We start from the raw sequence: 22,133 nt of genomic DNA, 5'->3' as shown, positions 1-22,133 counted from the left end.
CAGAGGGGTTACAATTGCATGGGCAAGATAGTGAGTACATTTCTCATCAAGCATTGTTGCCTACTCCTTTGTTTCCCCATACTATCTCTTCCCCTCTCCACCCCTCCCACCTCCACACTCCCCTACCACCCACCACCCTCCACCCCGTCAAAGTTGTAAAGTTCGTTTTTGGACATAACGTCTTGTACATCTCATTGTTGTAATGGGCCCATCTGTAACCCTATTTAAACACTTTGTTTTTTCCCTTCCCCTCCACAAATTACATCAACATCAAATACAGTGAAAGCAGGGCTTATATCCTGGGGGAGGTACATACAAAGCAAGAAATAAATCGTCTTATAAATGTTTTGAAACAATTGCAAGAAAGAAAAAAAAACATTATAATCCTTATTGTGGGGTTCATTTTGCCCAACATCAACTTGTCTGACATTTTCTGTTCATCTCAGACATATACTAGTTATTGCAAATAAGGGAAACCATGGGACCTATATTTTTTGGGCCTGGCTTACTTCACTAAATAAAATTTTTCCCAAGTCTTAACATTTCTTAACAAATGGGGCAATGTCATTCTTTCTGATGGAGGCATAGAATTCCATTGTGTATATATTTTTATTATGTGATTTAAGGGACAGAACCAAGGTTTTTGCATATGGCAGGCAAACACTCTACCACAAAATCCACATGCTCAGAATTTTGTGTTTAAGTGTAATTGGTATATTTTTTTCTGGGTTCTAATAGCAAATCTGATTTGCCAATTTTTATCATCAACATGTTAACTTAAGACTTGTAAGAGTTTTGTATACATTAAGGAAATTGGCATTTGCCAATTTGTTGAGTTAATAATTATTTTATGTTTTATTTAAACTTTGTTTTAAAATTCTTTTCAATTTCAAAAAATTTTGTCGAACTTTACAACTTTGGCTCGGCGGGGGGCAGAAGGGGGGATGGGAAGGAATGATAAGGGGGAAACAAAGGAGGAGGCAACGCTTGATAAGAAATGTACTCATTACCTTACTCATGTAATTGTAACCTGTCTGTATGGTATTTTCACTATTTTTTAAAAAACCTAATGTTGAAACAATTAAGATTTGCATATGATTTTGCCACATTGCTGGTGATTTTGACATATTAAAAAAATCCATAAAGAACAACAAAAAGCAAAAACTTGGAAATTCTTGCTATAATAAAAAAAATCTATAGGGAAAGTATACCTGATACATTTTTATTATATTGTTTATTATAAAGATACTGTACAGAGTTTTAACACTTACATGAGTAAGGTAATAAGTACATTTCCTCTTGAGCATTGTTACCCAGTCCTTTGTTTTTCCCCGGCCATCTCTTCCCTTGCACCACCCCAACTCCTCACGTCTCCCCCACCCCAAGTTGTAAAGATCATTTTGAACATAGTGTCTTGTACATCTCATTGTTCCAATGGGTCAACCTGTATACGTGTTTCGGCATTTTGTTATTTCCCTTCCCCTCCCCAAATTAGAAAAATGTACATACAAGATGCAGGGTACTGGAGTAAAATACAGTGAAAATAGGGGTTATACAATTGGTGAAGAACATACAAAAGAAACAAAAGAAATCACATATATTATAAGTACATTAAGAACAACAGCAACAAAGGTAAAACCTCTTGTGTCACCATGTTGGGGTTCATTTCACTTAGCACAATCTTATACAGTTATATTTGCATAACCATTGACCTTTTCTACGTGTCTGCTAAGATTATCCTAGACGTATACTAATTATTGCAAGTAAGGAAAACCATGGGACCTATGTTTCTTTGGGCCTGGCTTACTTCACTTAATATAATTTTTCCAAGTCTTTCCATTTCCTAACAAATGGGGCAATGTCATTCTTTCTGATGGAGGCATAGAATTCCATTGTGTATATATACCACATTTTCTTGATCCATTCATATATAGAGGGGCATTTGGGTTGGTTCCATATCTTAGCTATGCCAAATAATGCTGCAATAAACATAGTTCTGCTGGTAGCTTTAGTATAGTCTTGTTTGTGATTATTTGGGTAAATGCCCAAAAGTAGGATTGCTGGGTCATAGGGGAGCTCTCTGTGGAGTCTTTTGAGCAACCTCCATACTACTTTCTAAAGTGGTTGGACAAGTTTACACTCCCACCAACAATGCAATAGGGTTCCCTTCTGGCCACATCCACACCAGCATCTGTTGCTATTAGAATTCTTGATTATAGCCATTCTAACTGGGGTGAGGTGGAATTTCAATGTTGTTTTGATTTGCATTTCTTTTATGGCTAGAGAGGTTGAGCATTTCTTCATATGTCTATTGACCATTCTTATTTCCTCTTCAGAGAAGTGTCTCTTTAAGACTTTAGCCCACATATTATTTGGGCAGTTGTTTCTTTTTGAGAATTTGTTGTTAGAAGATTTAATTTTTTTAAGTTCTAAGTATATTTTAGATATGAGGCTCTTGTCTGTTGGATGGCTAGTGAAGATCTTCTCCCAATCTGTGGGATTTCTATTGATCTTGCTAGCTATATTCTTTCCCATGCGGAGGCTCTGCAGTTTCATGCAATCCCATTAGTCCAAACTTCCTTTGATTTTTTGTGTTTCTGGGTCTCTATTAAGAAAATTTCGGCCTGTGCCAAGGAGCCATATAGTTTCTCCTATTCCTTCCTGTAATGTTTTCAGAGTGTCTGCTTTGACTTCAAGGTCTTTTGATTCATTTGGATTGGATTCTGGTGCAGTGATAGATAAGGATCTAGTTTTAGTTTTCTGCAGGTGTTAAACCAATTTTGCCAGCACCATTTACTGACGAGCCTGTCATTCTTCCATTCTATTTTTTAGCTCCCTTTTTGAAGATTAGGAGGCTATAGGTCTGTGGGTTCATTTCTGAGTCTTCAATTCTATTCCATTGGTCTTCAGGTTTATCCTTGTGATAGTAAGAAGCTCTTTTAATTACTATGGCTATGTAGTAGAGTTTGAAATTTGGTATTGTTATTCCTCCAGCACGGTTCTTTCTGCTAAGGATTGTTTTTGCTGTTTGGGGTCTTCTGTTATTTCATATGAATATTTGAATTGTTTCTTCTTTTTTATTAAAGAATGAAGTTGGGATATTGATAGGTATTGCATTGAATTTGTGGATAACCTTTGTGAGTATTGCCATTTTCACGATGTTAATTCTCCCAATCCAGGAGCATGGGCAGTTTTTCCACTAGTTTAATTCAGCTTTAATTTCTTTTTTCAGGTTTTTGAAGTTCTCGTCATAGTGGTCCTTTATTACTTAAGTTCTTAGGTATTTTATTTTTTGTGGGGTTATTACAAAAGGAGTTGTTTTCCTGATTTCAACTGTGCTCTTCTCGTTATTGGCATACAGGGAAGCCATTGATTTTTGAGGGTTAATTTTATACCCTGCTACTTTGCCAAAGTTTTGAATCAGCTGAAGTAACCTGGGAATGGAGTCCGCGGGTTGCTTTAAATACAAGATCATGTCAACTGCAAAGAGGGAGAGTTTTACTTCATTTTTCTCTATTTGCATCTGCTTATGTTTACATCTTGTTTTATTGCTCTAGCTAGGCATTCTAATAGTAAATTAAAGTGAAGTAGAGAGTGGATATCCTTGTGTAGTTCCTGAACTTAGGGAAATGGCTTTAGCTTTTTGCCATTAAGTATAATGCTGGCTGTATATTTGTCATACACTGCCTTTGTTATATTGTGGAAGGTTCCATGGAACATTTGAATTTCCTTTCTAATCTCTTCCATGACCCACTGGTGGTTGAACGGTGTTGTTCAGCCTCCATGTGTTAAGGACTTTCTTCATTGGCTTTTGGTGTTGAATCCTAATTTTATTCCCTTGTTGTCTGAGAGAATGCAGGGCATAATTTCAATGTTTCTGAATTTGGACAAATTTGCCTTGTGACCTAGAATTTGATCTATTTTGGAGAATATTCTGTGTACTTCCTAGAAGAATGTGTATGCTGATGTTGCTGGTGAAATATTTGGTCTTGCAATAGTTCTCTTTCATTGTGGCTTGATTGGATCCAGATGGCCTTTTGACAAGGAACTGCTACCTAGAATCCTACTCTCAGGCCTGATGGTGGGGAGTTGGGATGTCGGATTTGTAATCTGCTATCTCAGGCATGGAGCTATCCCCAGTCTTTCCCAGTTAGCTACAGGAGGTTTAGGAACAGAGCTTACATCTGTGTTCACTTCTCATGTGATCGCTCCCTTTTTGTTGGGGGCTTGGGTCAGAGAGCTTCGGGACCCTACAGAGAATTGCCACCTCCAGGGAGGTGACCCAATTCGGTTACTCAAAAGATCTGTATCTGGTGGTGTGCTCGACCAAAGAGCATGTGTTGTGGTGGCCAGGATGGTATTGGTTGGTTCTCAGTGGGAGAGTCTGGCCATTGGCTGGACCAGGTGTTAGTGTTGGTGTCTGCAGCAGCTGAAGTGTCTCGCTCTGCCGGTTTCGGAATCCAGGCACTGACCAGGTGGAGCTTGGGACAGTGGGCTGCTGTGGGCAGTGGTGGTTTTGGGCTGTAACAGTAGTGGTGGGTGGGGCAGTTACCTGTGGCTGTGGGCTCTGTCAGCGGTAGCAAGGCAAGGCCACCTAGTTCAGTGGCTGGTGCCATCCACAGTAGCTCTGGACTGTTGGCAGAGGTGGTGAAGGCATAGGTCTGGCTTGTGCAGGATCAACAGAGTACATGGAGTGATACTGCGTTGACTGTGGTAGGCTGGGTTTGGCGTGCAGTGAGAGCAAGGAGGGAGTGGGTCCCAGCAGAGTGCCCAGTTGGCCTGAGGGGCAAGGAGTTGGCTGTGCTGTGGAGTACTGGCGGCCATGTGTCGGGGGTCGGGGGGAGGATCTCACTGGTGTTGTTGGCACAGGACCTTATGTTAGCTCCAGCTGAGTCTTTCAGGCCCTTACCCCATGGTGCCAATCTCTGGCAGTTGCAATGGCAATGTTTGCTGAGTCCACTCCTCCATAGCGGCCAAGTGGGTAGGTTGGAGCTGGGCTCCGCTTGCCTACTATGGGATCTTCACCATATTCCCTCCTAACTTGCCGCAGGTCTGGTGTTGAGCACTTTCTTCACTTTTTGCATGCTTCTCTGCTTAAAATCTGCAGAAAGTCTTGGCGCAATGTGGAGTTGTGTGGTACTGCCACTCAGCAGGGGTCCTGTTCACTGTTTTACTTTTAGCCTTTCTTGTTTGGATGTTGAGATATTTATTTTGTAGTAGGAAAGGTCTTTAAATAGAGTTGATTGGAGTGGGTCTCTTCAGGTAAAATGTTTGCTGTGACCCTAAATCTTAGTTTGGTCAGAGACACGTAGTAGGACTACCTGTGAGAGAGTGCCACCATCTTGAATCTCCTTTCTCTGTAAACCTGATTCTTATTAAGGTGTATAATGACTATTAGGCTTTTGTAATCAGACCATAACCATATGCCTCAAATGTATGATATTTCATAATACTTCTTACAAAGTCAATATAATAAATTAATCATATTTTCATCATTGAATCATTCTTTTCTGTAACAAGCATCACTGAAGAATATTTATTGATAATAATCCTATTGATATTTTCTTTTGAATCCAAGGATTCTACAAAAATTTGCTTAAGTCTGTGGCTTATGGAAATTCAGAAAGGCTTGTCTTTACAGATTGTGTCATGGGATATTTGCTCAGAGAGAGAGAGAGAGAGAGAGAGAGAGAGAGAGAGAATAAACACATGACCACAAGGTTTAAGGCAATCTAGATAATGAAATCCTTACACTATATAGGAAAAGAATCACATACCAAAAAGGGAAAGGTTATGAAATATATAATAAAAAAACATAAGAAATAGTCAGCAAATTAGCCTTAGTTTAAGTATTTTTAGATATGGCATAACAAGAATGATGCAAGAAAAATAAAATGATTAAATTGGCATAATCAAATTTAAAATTATCATTCTGGATTTTACTCCCACTACTTTGGCATCTCCCTCAAGTTCCAGGCAAACTAGAATATGATCTTTCTAGTCCTATGCCCTTTTTCCAACTTATTTGGTTATAATTATTTATCCTTAACAAAAATGTGACCCATTCTTCGCAGCATAGCTCCTTTTCTGAAGATCTCCAGAGCCAAGTAGTATCATATGTCATTTATGTTTCTACAATATTTTGAATTAATCTTAATTGTATTAAAATTTGCTTAGTTTTGTTTTGCAGCCTTATCAAATTTGATGATTTTACTAGATTATAAACACCTTGAAGACATATATCGCTTATCTTTTCTTACCCCTGGTGAAATCAAAGACTTCATACACCATGGACATTTCATAAATATCTGTTGAAATGATTGAAATGAACCACAAATTATAATTGTCGATGTCAAATAGAAGCTGTGCAAAAATATTTCTAGCTTGCATAATTATACCTACCTGCTTCAATGTAGAAATGAAGGAAGGAATACAGCTCTGGTTAGGTGAGCAACCAAAGTGTAGCCTATCCTTGTGAGCTTTCTTATAACTCTTTATTGTACGTGAGCTAATAGAATCAATGCCCTCAACACTTTTAGACCTAGTCAGGACAAGAAATAAGAGCAAGTGATATAATAGAAAATGCACTTCTTAATGATGTCTTACAAAGATATCTTTGAAAAGCTGAAGGGATGATATAAAAATCTCAGCAATTCTTGGTTCTCACTTTTAGGGCACAAATTTACTTCATGTTCATATATAGCATTCTCTATTGTAAAATACGAAGTGTGTTGGAGAACACTACTCTATTAGCAGCCACATTGTATTTGTCATTCCATTCCAATTATGAGTTTAAGTAACGAAATGAGTCGTGCTTCATCCAATAGGACACTTCAACTATTATTATATTAGAGATCTTTCTTATGTATAGAGGGCTGTCAGAATAGAGAGAGAAAGTGATAATCTGAGAATAGCATCAACAATGGGACAAAAATCCCAAAGCATTATATTGAGAGTTAAAGTTATTTTCCACTTCATATATAGCAAATACATGTTTCATTTTTGTCTCATATATATATATATATATATATATATACATATATATATATATATATATATATATATATATTGCAGTGGTCAGTGATGGATTAAGACATAGAGCCACAGTTATGTTTCATTGAAAATGTTCTAGTTTCCAAATGCTTAATTATGCTCTTCATTTTACGTGTTCATCTTTTATTAATTGTTTCATATAGGACAGCATTTTTTTGAATTATTATCTTGCTGATGCTGCACTATTTCTTCCTTGATAGAAATAGAAAGAAATGAAACAATTCCATATAATTTAGCAGTATGAATAAAATTAGTGTAATTTCCTACACTCTCTTGTCTATAATTTCATGGAAATAAATTTGAAATATGAATATACTAAAATACTTGTTTAAAAGAAATAGGAGGAAAATGTAGATGGTGGAAGTGGGAAAATGTAGATGGTGGAAGTGGGAAAGTGAAAGAAAATGAGAAGGTCATTTTGAATAAAATATGAACCATTCATATGAGAAGCAATTAGCATGCACTTACAAACATGAGTTATGGGAATATAAAACATGCCATTTTGCCTTGAATGCTATGGAAAGAGAAAACATAAATAGAGGAGTGAATATGATTAAAAATTATTCACATATGAGAAAAAATAGAATAATGGGTCTTGTTGAAAATACTTTGGAAAGAGTAAGGAGGGCTGAAGGAATTTGAAGGAGGGGATAAGCCCGATCAAGGTACATTGCACACCTAAATGACACTAATAAAATGAAAATATCACATTGTTGCAGTATTGGGGTTTGAATTCAGAGCATTAAACTTGTTAAACAAGCACATTATTACATGAGCCACAAATCCAAGACCTCTTTTGCTTTAGTCTTAGTGATAGAAAATCTTATTTTCATCACTTACCAGCAACAGAAAACAACCCTCTTACCTATGGCCTCCCACATAGCTGTTATTACAGATATAGCACAAAACACTAAACTATTAATTTAGATGAGGTCATACTATGTTTTTTACAGTAAACTTGAAATTCAATTAGTGAATAGATTTTCAGCACAAACAAAAATGGTAACTGTCCAGAACTAGTTATATTAAGCCATGCAAATCAGGATTAGAAAGACTATCTTTCGAAGTTATTTTCATTTTTATAAAGATAGGCTGCAAGTATTAATACATATTTTTTCCTTTTAAAATTGCCAAAGGCACAATCACAAAGGACAATTTTTATTGTTTTCACAACATGTGTAAATTTTGTGAAATAATTCATGTGAACAAAAAACCTGCTTGTATTCTTACTAACCTTTTTTAATGATATCTGGAATTATTAAGCAAAAATTGGAAACCCACTTAATGGAGACACCTGGAAAGATTACTATATGCCTGACCACTAAAGTCCCTTACAATTTCTAGTTCTTTTATTCTGCTAGCAAAGAGAGGCAGCTAGTCAAAACAGAGAAGTGAATGATGATAAAAAGGCAGTTTAAAATGTAATGTCTGCATTTACATTTAATTCAATGTGTATTTTGAAACTTTTTGTATTCCTGTGTGAAGTTTTTGTAAAAGTATTATATATATAACAAGTTATACAATATGCATTACACGTATACACATACATACAATTTGCATTACACATATACACACATATGTATTATACTTGAGAAAATGAGAAGTACTTCTTTTGGAAATACTTGAGATTTATCACTCTTTTTTTCACTATTTTTTAAATAAAAATTTGAGGAAACGTTTACTAATACAAGGGCAAAACAAATCCATGTCTTCTTTTTCACTTCAACTGCCCTCCTTGTCATCTTTCGCCCTTTCTATTCTTCCTCTTCACTTCCTATTAATGTCTTTCACTAATCTTGTTTTACCAATATGTGTGGAGAATAAAATTAATCATTAATTCGTTTATTCTGTATTTTCTCTGCTTTAAAGTGTCAACTGATTTTTTTAAGTAAATTAAACTCTTAATTGTCAAATTTCTAAGGATAAAAGGACATGTACCCAGACCTAAAGATTCGTACTTCCTATTTCAGATCAAAGGCTTTTTAAAGCCTTAACTCTGGGATTTGTGATAGAACTGTATTAGAGAAACTCTCACTCACCATTTGCAGATATGTACGCATGAGATCATATATCTATTTTTCTAAGTATGAAGTTTTTACTGAAGGAGAAATTTTCAAGAACTTCTTTCCACTAAACGTTCTGCTGTAGTCTATCTGAGTGATTAATACAAAGAATGAATATGAGGGGCTGGGAAGGTGGCTCAGTGGTAGAGTGCTTGCCTTGCATGCCTGAGGCCCTGGGTTCGATTCCCCAGCACCACATAAGTAAAAAGAAAAAAAAGCCAGAAGTGGCACTGTGGCTCAAGTGGTAGAGCACTAGCCTTGAGCTGAAGAGCTGAGGGACATTGCCCAGGCCCAGAGTACAGGCCCTATGACCAGACCCCCCCCCAAAAAGAATGAATATGACACTATCAAAGAACAACAAAATATTTCAAGTGTTTAGGGCATGGAATATTTATATGGAAATTATCCCCTTTTAATATAAAATATTCAATGACTTTGAGGGAAAATATATTCTCATCCCCACCTCTAGTTCTTATCTCTTCATAAAGCCAATAACTATTATTCATAAATGCATGATGAGTTAATTACTGTAAGAAGTGTCCAAGTGTGTTTACTAGTCTTATAAAGATATTTATAACATGCACAAATATCAAATGACAAGCTGTTATATGTGACATTAGTCAAAAGATTTGTTCACCAAATAATAATTAACTGAGTAATCTGAGAAAACCTTGAACTTATATTTATTTTTATTCCTAAATGTTATCTCTTAATCACCCATTTATGAGATCAGAACAGAGATTGCTGGTTTTTTGGTTTCCTTTTTCTATGGAAATGCAATGTGTTACAATTTAAAGGACACTAAAAGTGGGTTATTTTTAAAACTATGTTGGTTGATTGATCCAGTGGTAAGAGTGGTGTGTTAAATTCACCAAAAGTCTATGTGTGATTTTAGGGTAAGTGGTGTTTGTTTGATAAATTTGGGTGCTCCAGTATTTGGTATATAGAAATTTAGAATGGTTATATCCTCCTGTAGGCGAGATCCCTTTGTTAGTATGTAATGCCCTTCTTTATCTCTTCTCACTAATTTTACTTAGAATTCTATTTTGTCTATTATTAGGATTGCAACTCTAGCCTGTTAATGGGGGCCATTTGCTTGGCAGATTTTATTAAAGCCTTTCACTTCGATAATATGTTTGTTTTTGTGGGCAATGTAGGTCTCTTGAAGACAGGAGACAAATGGTTCTTGCTTTTTCATACAACTAGCCAATCTATCTTATTTAATTGGAGATTTAAGACAATTAATATTGGGAGTTAGGATTGAGAGGCATTTGGTAGTTCCTGACATGTTATCCACATTCTTACCGACTGTGCCTCAACAATTCTTACTCTGATTACCTGATTCTGTGTTCAAGCGCCATTTCTCTGCCTTAATCATGCTCTTGCTGGGTTTCTATGTGGAAGACATCTTTAAGTATCTTTTGTAATGCTGGTTTGGTGGGCCTATATTGTTTCAATTTTTCGGTGCTGTGAGAGATTCCAATTCCACACCAGAACACTATTTTAAGACAAGCATCAACTCAGAGCCCAGCATTTTCACAGATTTGGAGGTTAACAATCCAAGATAGGTATTTTCACTCTTTCTCTCCTTTTTTGGCAATAAAACTATATCCAATTCCACACCAGAACAAATCTCAGAACTAAACAATTGCATAGACCAACTAGACTTAACATTTACAGAATATATCACCCAGAAGCATCACAATGTATGTTCTTCTCAGCAGCACATGGAACATTCTCCGAAATAGGCCACATTTTAGGTCAAAAGCAAATCTTTACAAATTCTGAAATATTGAAATCATTCCCTGAATTCTCAGACCACAATTGAATAAAATTAGAGCTCAACTCCAAAAGCCACCATAGAAAATTATGTAACTAATGGAGACAGAACAACACATTGTTGAGTCACCATTGGGTCATAGATTAGATTAGAAAGAAAATTCAAATGTTCATGATACTTAACAAAAATGAACACACAAACCACCTGCTCCTCTGGGACAAATCAAAGGCAGTATTCAGAGGAAAAAAATTAGCTCTGAGTTCCTACATCAACAAATTAGAGAGATCTGAAACCAACAATTTAATGAGGCACCTGAAGCTCCTTGAAAGTCAGCAATAAGCCAAATCCTAATCCAGTAGATGGAAACAAATAATTGAAATCAAATCATAATTAAGTGAATTAGAGAAAGAATCAACAAAACCAGCACTTGGTTCTTTGACAAAATTGACAGACCCTTAGCATATCTGACCAAGAAAAAAAAAAGAAAGAACACACCCAAACAAATAAAATCAGAGATGAGAATGGGAACACCATGACAAAAATAAGCAAGTCAGAACATTATAAGGGAATACTTTACAAAAATTTATGCTAACATATTTGAGAATCCAGAAGAAATGGAAGAATTTCTAGCAAGTATTGATATACCCAAACTAAACCAAGAAGATATAAACCAAGTAAATAGACAAATATAAAATATTGAAATAGAAATGGCAATAAAAAACCTCCCACCCAATAAAAGCCAAGGATCATATGGATTCACAGCTTAATTCTGTACAGATTTCCAAGGAGAACTCCAATACTCCTCAAACTCTTCAATGAAATTGAAAGTGAAATATTACAACCAAACTCATTCTATGAGGCCAGCATAACCTTCATCCCAAAACCAGATGAGGACACATCAAACAAAGAGTACTATAGAACCATTTCTGTGAACATCGATGCAAAACTTCTGAATAAAATTCTGGCCAACTGGCTTCAACATCTAATCAAAAAAATCAAATAATATGACCAAACAGGATTCATCCCAGGGATGCAAAGCAGGTTCAACATATGCAAATCAATTAATGTATTACAACACAGCAATAAGATCAAGGACAAGAACCACATGATCATCTCAATAGATGCAGAAAAACCATTGACAAGATCCAATACTCCTTTGTGATAAAAGCTCTGGAGAAATTATGAATCCATGGAATATTCCTCAATATAATAAAGGCTGTACATGACAAATCTACAGCCAGCATTAAACTTAATGGTAAAAAGTTAAAATCATTTCCTCTAAAATTAGGAATGAGAAAAGGATGGTGTGTGTGTTGTTCATGACATGTGTGACATGCATATTGAACAGTGCAGTCTAAATTATCAAAAGAGTAATGGTAGAATAAAAGTTACTTTTGAGTTTCTTTCATAGGTTTATTAAATTACCTAAGTGGTTGCAACATCCTCATGGAAAAAATGACTTCTAGATAATTTCTGTAATCAGTGGGATTATATGGCATCCATGTAAAGTATTAGAACAGGAAGCAATAGTAAAACACCGGATTCATGAACATAAAATACATACATCAGGCATCATTGCTGTCCCCATTTACTCTAACAGAGTACTGCACCAGTACATTTTCTTTTTATTTTGGGGGGGGGGGAGGTCCGATCGTGGGGCCTAAAATCTGGGCCTGGGTGCTGTCCCTTAGCTCTTCAGCTCAAGGCCAGCGCTCTACCACTTGAGCCACAGTGCCACTTCCGGCTTTTTTATTCTTGCTTATGTGGTGCTGAGGAATCGAACCCAGGGCCTCATGCATGCAAGGCAAGTGCTCTACCACCGAGCCACCTTCCCAGCCCTACATTTTCATTTAAAAATTATAAAATTATGCAGGTTGGTATAGTGGAAAGATCCTTATTTCAGATTGACTTTTGATTTTTTTTTTATGAACTCAGATGCAACATAAATTGAAGTTGGATCCAAAAGTTAAGTTGGATTTTTTCTACCAAACAATAGTATACTATTTCTAATTTCATTTTGATTTGGGCTGCTACTTCATAGAGTTTTCCTATATCAAATATTTCTCCTCCAAGTAAGTGATATGTAATTGTTGATTGGGATACAGGATGCCCAGACAGCTGGGCATTTTTTAGTTAGTTTGAGTGTGAAAAAAATTTTGAACAAAATTGAATTTTCCAGTATGGGTGGGCATCACATTACCCATTTGGGGGCCAAACTATGGAAAGATGGGAGAAGTTTGAATTCTCTTTTTCTGACTGAATTTATTAAAACACCCATTTTCTCTGTCCCTTCAACTTGAATTTGCAACATGAACTCTTCTGGGCCTAACGTATTTGGATTTAGACTGGAATTTACATTATCAACTTTTCTGTCTTCAAATGGTAGGTCATGGAATTTGACTTGTCCTATAATAGAATTGTTCTATAATAGAATTGACCAATTCCTTATAATAAATATAATAAATATATTTGTAGGTCTCCTTTTCCTTCTATTTCTCTGGAAGACCCTGACTAATTTGTGGAACTAATGACATTTTATTTTCAGAACTGTTTTTATGGCATAAATCACCATTATTATACATATAATTTGCAAAAGACACACATCCAGTCAAACAAGCAATATTGGTGAGAATCTCATTCTATGAATGTGTATTGTAGTGCAGAAAGATTAAGGAAGCTGTCCAATGACATGATATTAAACGTGGGAATAATTGGAACTGAAAAGACACCCATTGGTCACTTGAAATATTACTTCCTCTGAAGATAAAATTGATTGATGATGATAATTAAGATTTTGAACTCACAGTCAAACTGGGATTTTTTTAAGAATACAAAACCTCTTGCCTTTCACCCTGGAAAATATTTCATACTTTGAAGACTAATTTAAAATTTTATTAGGCATTGAAAATTACAACTGGCAAACGTTTTCTCTTAGCCTGATTTCTGAAACACAATAATCTTACTGAGAATGTTATAAATAATATAAATTTATTTCTCAAAATTCTGGATTAGGACATCCAATATCTCCTTGTCAACATCTTATGAGTGATGTTTATATGGCCTAGCTTAGAAGACAGAATTACATTGTGAAAAAGAATTCATGAGAGCAGGAAGGTGGACCCAAAACTTGTTACCTGTCATATTTTTTATAATTGACATTTTAATTAGAATGAGATGATATCTTATTGTGGTTGTGATTTGCATTTCCTTTATTGTCAGTAATAATAAGCAGGTTTTCATACACTTAGTGTTAACACCCATCCTAGAAGACCACTCGGACCCAGTCACGTATAAGAAAAGGAGTTTTTCAGGTGGGGCCGACAAGGCCATTTCTACAACAGGAGATTAAGAAATGCTGCCCATCCTTTTTTCAGGGTCAAATATATAGTAAAGGGTTAGAGGCAGGAAGTAAGGGAAGTCCTCTGCGCAGCTTAATGCTAAAGATGGCACATAGCTGGGGTGGGGTTTTCTAATTGCTAGTAACAGCTAGGCAGTATTCCCTGATACAGCTGAGGGTAGGGGTAAAACACACCTCTGAGAAGTGAAGTGGGAGGAATAGCCAGGGCTTAAAGGCCAGTTGCAGTTAGGCCTGGCCAAATCAACTGGTTTTGAGGGATAGGTTGAGGACCCAAGTTGGAGGGCATGGTAGCACTTACTGGCTATTTTGGGGAAATGTCTATTCCCATCATTGGATTATTTTTATATTAGATTATTTGTTGTTGACTTTATTTCTTCATACATTTTGGATATTAGTCTATGGCTACATTCATAGATTTTTCTCATTTCCTGAGTTGGGTGTCTATTCACATTGTTGATCATTTACTTTGCTCTGGAAATACTTCTGACTTTTTATAATTTCATATGGTGTATTTCCTGTATTTTGTGGTTTATCTCCTCAAACCTTTGCCCATCCCTATACCCTGAAGTATTTCCTTTACATTTTCTTCTAGAAGGTCAATAAACTCCAATCTATAATTATTGCATTATTCGTGGAACAGACAGTCCTTTCTCCAGTGTGTGTTTTTGAGAACTTTTGCAAAAAATGATTTGAAATAAGTTGCATGTTTTTAATTCTGGTTTTATATTCTTATGCCTTGGTATATTGTGTAATGATAGTTCCTCTTATAAATGAAGTTGAAAGACTCATTCAAGGAATATGGTTGAATATGTAGATGTTATATACTGCTTGTGAACGTTTTTCAATTGTGAGGCAAATGTGCACCATAGTGTATTTTTGGATATTACATGTATAATACTAAAAAATGAGTATGTGAGCTATCTAATTGGACAGATAATAAATTATGAAGACATGTAATACAAAAAAAACCCAGAATGCATAACTGTAGCTATTAAAACAAGCCGTTTAGATGATAGGACAATAAAATATTAGCAATGTATATTGCAAAGTACATATTAATACAAAACACTAGTTACTATGAAATAAGATGAAGAGTCATCTTAATATGGCTTTTATTGGGGGACATATGATGTGACACAAATCTAGCTAAAAATACAAATTTCTATTTTGCTTCAAGCATATACAATGTGACAAACAATGAGATGTAGAAGATGCTATTTCATAAAATGAACTTTACAATTTAGGCTGGGGTGAAGGGGAATGTAGTTGCGGAGATGGGAGGGAAGAGATAGTAGGGGAAAAACAAAGGAGGAGGCAACAATGCTTGATAACAAATGTACTCATTACCTTGCTCATGTGATTGTAACCCTCTGTACGGTATTTTCACAATAAAAATCTTATTTTAAACAATTCAAAATTTTAAATTATAAAAATTACTGAAGTTAGGTGATGAGATGATCATTGTAATTAATATAAAAGAGCAGTACAAAAGTAGTATAAGATTTATATTTCCAAACATTTGCTAGCAGGACAAATAATGATTATTAGAGTATATTACTTCAAGTTTTGTGGAATAATGAAATGCATTTTTTGTTGTTTGTCAGTCATGAGGCTTGAACTCTGGGCCTGGGCGCTGTCCCTTAGCCCTTCAGCTCAAGGCAGCCAGTCTACCACTTGAGCCACAGTGCCACTTCTGGTTTTCTGGTAATTTATTGTAGATAAGAGTCTCATGGACATTCCTGCCCAGGCTGGCTTTGAACCGTGATCTCAGATCTCAGCATCCTGAGTAGGTTGGGTTATAGGCATGAGCCACAGACACCGGCTTGAAATGCAAAATTTAAAGCACATTTCGAAGTAGAGGAAACGTGATCCTTGAATAAATGTGTGTGTATAAATTAGAAATCGGAGATTTTTCTCATTATGTTCACATCATAGACAAAAATAAACAACAAAAAATTTAATTTTTTAATTATTTGTCTCTCTATTGTTTGTTTCTTCTTCCTAAATATCAATTAATGATTAATTTACTTTTTCTCATTTTCAAGGTTCTATATGTTTCTCACAATTGGTAGAATTGGAATATCATTTTTATGTTAAATAAGGAAATGTTTTCTAGGAATAAAAAAAAACTCTTGAGTGACGAATTAGAATTTAATTTAGATATCATTTAAAAGATCAGGGTCCCCGGTGTCCCAAATGATAACCCATATCATATGAACCATTTTCACACAAGCTGACATCTGGACAAGGAAATTATTTTTGGCATAGTCAGACTCCTGAGCAGTAAGCATGCTATCTCTGTGATCTGTAAAAATAACCATTTCTCTCTGAGTGTCATGCCAAGCACTTTGTGCATGCTCAATCAAATTGTACTCAAATTTAAGTGAAATGCTGGGAAGGGAAAAGAAAAAAACATTGTGACCAGATGGATATCTTGAAATTAGAAACTGGCAAAATAAGTAGCTTGTTTACTCAAAGTTGATAAGCTGTATGTTTGTTAACTCTCTAATCAAATTCACTCTATAAATAAAGTACTACAACTTCATGTTTGCCTTTGATATTTTTGCCTTAGGTATGAAAAACGATGTCAATTTTGAGATTTTCAAGATTCCATCTTTTGTGCACATATCACTTATAAATGCATAGGTTTGTTGTGCATGTTTTATTTCTTTTCCACATAGGCTATAGATAAATATCTTTATTCATTCAAATATATATTAAAATAGGTTTTCCATTAAACATTTATTCAAATATTTGTAAAACATATGCATGTTGATATGGCTATTCTGTAAAAGCATTTTCTTCTGATTTTTATTTTCTCCTCTTCTGATTTACATAGCTTATATATATATATATATATATATATATATATATATAGAGAGAGAGAGAGAGAGAGAGAGAGAGAGAGAGAGAGAGATTAGCATTTATAACTTAATTGAGAGAGAGAGAGAGCGTTTATATGTTAATTGCATATTCCATGTCCTAACCGATACCTCTTAAATTTTAATATGAATGTGTTATATATACATTTATGCTCTTAAACTTCCTGAAAGTGTAAGTGCTTCCTCTTTTCTTTGTAAATTCTAGTTTTAAAAATGAAGAGCTATAAAGAATAACAAAAAATTGCCTACAAAATAATTGCAAAATATATCTAATCTAATAAGAGAAAAAGATACAAGTTTTACAATGAGTTTTACCACAGCAGATTAAGATATATGGAAAATTAGTGGTAAACAGAAGTTACGTTAAAATATTTGATAATAATTACATTATGAATTTATATCTTATTCAGAAAGATTGCTATAGAACTTGATATGCAGTAAAGAGTTTGACAATATTTGTGTAAGAATTTCCTCTAACTTTGCAAACATCATACTGTTTATTTTATGAAAGAAATTTTGAATTAAATCTATAAAATAATAGCATCTATTTTCATGTTTAAACCAGGTCCTATTCTTTGAATTTTAAATGGAGTGATTCAATTTTCCCAACAAATATATAACGCAAGGGACTGTTATTATCATTATTTTACCTATTAAAATTTTCATGGCACCAAAAGGATAATTACTAGTAACTTATTCAGATAATAAATAATAGAACTAGAATACATGTCAAGTATTCAGGTTCCAGGAAATGTGTTCTCAACCACTATAATAATGTGTAAAATATTGTAATATCCACGGAAACATTTTCAGGACTATAAATAACTTTAAAAGTATCTGAAGAGTTTTAAAAATATGCCATTCTATAAACTTAATTTTTGGAACAGCTTTAAGTTGACAATATGATTGTGCTGAAAGTTCAATCTGTCTTACACTCTCTGTTCCCAAACAAATACACATCCATCCCAACAACCAATATCTCTTTCCATAGTGTTCCTTTGTTATAACTGATGAACCAGCAATTACATATGATTATGACTCTAAGTCCTTGGTAATTAGTTCTCATTTCTGGAACTGTTATTTATTCTAGGTAATAATTTTTATTGTTGTAACATCATGCAGAATAATTTCACTAGTCTAAAATAATTTCTCTGCTCTCAATTTCTATTCTTTCTCCTTCCTAGTCTCTGATAACCATTTTATATTTAATAATTTAAATTTAATAATACAATGAAATGATGTTCATTTGACTCTGTACAAATATTTATTTTCCCATTCATCTACAGAAGGACCTATTTGATTCATATGAGCTGGGCAATGATCAAATTCTACATAGTGAAAAATCTGTCTCAAAAAAGTAAAGTTCACAAAAAATACCACATTGCCTTTATATAGCTTTACCGTAAGTCCTGATGTTGTAGTCCTGTGTTCTTCAATATTTTATGGATATTTTATTTCTCTATAGAAACTTAGGTTGATTCTGTCTACATGAAATTATCTGTCAAGATTCTGATTGAGATAAGAGATCCACAGCACAATTTGGAATGTAGTAAGTTCCTAAGATATTGAGATTTTTATTCATTTATGTGGAATATTTCTGCATTTATTTAGCTCTTATCATTCAACATAATTATAGTTTTCCTCATATTAACCTTGTACATATTTGTACAAGGTTTTTTTTTTCTTTCAAGGATGAGCTACTTTTCTCCCTATGTGTTAATTAGAAGTAAACTTTGTGAACAATGAATAACTAGCATTTTTCGGCTATATATATGTTATTAATTTCTAGATCAATTCTATTGTTCTAAGAATAGACATTGTGCAACCTTTCTTTTCAAGGAAATTTTGGGGTGCATTTATGTTCCAGAATTTGGCCTAATTAGGTGAATATATTTATAACATCTGTTGCAAGTTATACAAAATAACCAACAAAGTTAGACAGGATGTGGGAAGGAGAAGCATACTTGTTTGCATACCATCATGTACCAATTGATTTTACAGGCTTTATAGGGAGGTGTTATTTAGGCCTATCCATAAAGTGCGACAAGAAATGATTTTAGGTTTTACCTTCATTGGACATACTTTCCGATTGTGTCTCTTCATTTACTGTAGGGTTCACAGCTTAGTTGTATCTCAAAATATAAGGAAGATGAAGATAGCTCGTTTTTGTCTCTACCTAGTTGATAATTTAGCATATATTTACCATCTAAAAGTAGGTGTGGTAGGTTGTTTCATTGTACAGTTTTTACATCCTTGCTTTGATGTCTGAACCTGGTCTGTATAATATTAATAATATTAAAATTCATATAATTGACGATCCCTTAAGAAGTCTTACCATAGATAGAAGAGAACACACACAAATCAATAAAATTAAAGACAAAAATGGGAATATCATGACAGAAACAAGCCCAGATCCAAAACAGTGTAAGATAATACTTTGCAAACCTTTATGCTAACAAATTGGAGAATCTGGAAGAAGTGCAGTAAGTAGTACCCTTAACATTCTTAAAGTAATCATCATCAAGTGTAATATTTCAGAAAGTGAATCAATTTAATAAGGAATATAACACTTCTTCAATTTAAAAATTTGAATGTCTTTTTTGTTGTTGTTATTATTGTTTTTTGGGTCTGGTCGTGGGGCCTGAACTCTGGGCCTGGGCACTGTCCCTCAGCTCTTCAGCTCAAGGCTAGCTAGCGCTCTACAACTTGAGCCGCATCACCACTTTCGGCTTTTTTCTTTTTGCTTATGTGGTGCTGAGGAATCAAACCAAGGGCCTCAGGCATGCAAGGTAAGCGTTGTACCACTGAGCCACCATCCCAGCCCCTTGAATGTTATAATCTTACAATGGACACTTTACATATCAAAATACATATTGAGATAATAAAATAGGCAATTCTTAGTTAATATATTTTATTCATTTTGCCATACAGAGTAGTTAGACTTAGATATAGATTTTTAAAGTAAAATGAAGATATGCATGTATTATCAGTAAATTTCCCTTGCTTAATATTTGTGACAGTTTCCAATACTGCACTATAATAGTAATGACATGGTTTTATAATCTAATATACATGCCTTTTCCATATATAGTTTTTTAATGAATAGACTTGTGTTTGGTAAAATTATTCTTAATCGAGTCCTAAATGTCTGACATAATGAAACAAATATAGACTGTGAGAATATCGAGTTTAAATCCTGGCTTGTGAAATTCTGTGGCTTTCCAAAGACTTTGGACTTGCTGATTTACATATTTCTCATCAGATTGTCAGATTCATTTCTTGCATTTGTTTTTGTTCTCTGAACATCACTCTGTCAGACAGTTTGAGTTACAGTATTCATTTTGAAAAAGGGTCCCAAAAAGAAAAAATAAAGGAAAGAGACAAGGATGTCCACTCTCTCCACTTCTCTTCAATTTAGTATTAGAATGCCTAGCTACAGCAATAAGACAAGATGCAAACATAAAAGGGATCCAAATAGGGAAAGCTAAAGTAAAACTCTCCCTCTTTGTAGAAGACATGATCTTGTATTTAAAAATTCCCACGGACTCCATTCCCAAATTACTCGATCTGATTCAAAACTTTGGCAAAGTAGAAGGGTATAAAATTAACCCTCAAAAATCAATAGCTTTTCTATATGCCAACAATGAGAAGACCGTCGATGAAATGAGGAAAGCGACTACATTCATAATAACCCCACAAAAAATTAAATACCTAGGAATTAACTTAACCAAAGAAGTGAAGGAACTCTATGATGAAAACTTTAAAAACCTGAAAACAGAAATCAAAACAGAAATAAGAAAGAGGAAAAACCTCCCATACTCCTGGATTGGAAGGAACAACATCTTAAAAATGGCAATAGTTCCCAAGGCTATCTACAAATTCAATGAGATAGCTATCAATATTCCAACCTCATTCTTCAAAGAAATGGAAGAGGCAATCCAAAAATTTATATGGAATAATAAAAGACCTTAAAGAGCAAAAACAATCCTTAATAGGAAGAACAGTGCTGGAGGATATCAATACCGAATTTCAAACTCTATTACAAAACCATAGTAATCAAAACAGCTTGGTATGGGCACAAGAACAGACCTCAGGACCAATGGAAGAGAAATGAAAACCCAGAAATGAGCCCACAAACTTATAGCCACCTAATCTTCGATAAGAGAGTTAAAAAAATAGAATGGAAGAAAGATAGCCTCTTCAGTAAAATATACCTGGCAAAATTGGTTAATCACTTGTAGAAAAACTAAAGCTCGATCCTTATATATCACCCTGCACCAGAATAAACTACAAATGGATCAAAGACCTTGGAGTCAAAGCAGACACCCTGAAAATATTACAGGACAGAATAGGAGAAACCCTAGGCCTCCTTGGCACAGGTCGAAATTTTCTTAAGAGAGACCCACCCAGAAACACAACAAATCAAAGAAAGGTTGTACAAATGGGATTGCATGAAATTGCAGAGCTTCTGCATGGCAAAGGACATAGGTGGCAAGATCAATAGAAAGCCCACAGATTGGGAGAAGATCTTCACTAGCCATACAACAGACAAGGGTCTCATACCTAAAATATACCTGGAAATCAAAAAATTAAATCTCCCAACAACAAGTCCTCAAAGAAACAACTACCCAATAAATAAGTGGGCTAAAGATTTCTCTGAAGAAGAAATTACAATGGCCAATAGACACATGAAGAAATAAATGCTCAACCTCCCTATCCATAAAAGAAATGTAAATCAAAACAACATTGAGATACAATCTCACCCCAGTTAGAATGCCTGTAATCAAGAACTCTAATAATAGCAGATGCTGGAGGGGATATGGACAGAAGGGAACCTTACTGCATTGTTGGTGGGAGTGTAAACTTGTTCCACCACTTTGGAAAGCAGTATGGAGGTTCCTCAAAAGACTCCACATAGAGCTCCCCTATGACCCAGTAATCCTACTTTTGGGCATTTACTCAAATGATCACAAACAAGATCATACTAAAGCTACCAG

Source organism: Dipodomys spectabilis, unplaced genomic scaffold (assembly GCF_019054845.1).
Source record: "Dipodomys spectabilis isolate Male_0828 unplaced genomic scaffold, ASM1905484v1 ptg000048l, whole genome shotgun sequence".
Classification (NCBI taxonomy): Eukaryota; Metazoa; Chordata; class Mammalia; order Rodentia; family Heteromyidae; genus Dipodomys; species Dipodomys spectabilis.
The sequence above is the reverse complement of the archived record's forward strand: the minus strand, read 5'-3'. Positions refer to the sequence as shown.